The following is a 268-nucleotide window of genomic DNA, read 5'->3' on the forward strand; positions in this document are numbered from 1 at the left end:
GGGGCGAATCACTAAGTTGAGTGAAGTGACCGGAGGGTGCAGTGAGATATGCTGTGTTCAGGGGATTTTGACTGTGCCATAGCCATTTTCAGCTGCAGGAACTTAAGTAGGGGGTTACCTAGAGTCCGCCTAGTCTCCAGCAGCACTGGCCAGATGCTTCAGTCTATGGTGAAGAAAATGCAACAGCTAACCACAGCTGGGGTAAGGGTATTTCTGCCTGCTGCTGATGACAGTGTTGGAAACACCCAGCCCCAGCTACTGGGAGGCG

This window comes from Cariama cristata, unplaced genomic scaffold, assembly GCF_000690535.1.
Source record: "Cariama cristata isolate BGI_N322 unplaced genomic scaffold, ASM69053v1 scaffold13345, whole genome shotgun sequence".
Lineage (NCBI taxonomy): Eukaryota > Metazoa > Chordata > Aves > Cariamiformes > Cariamidae > Cariama > Cariama cristata.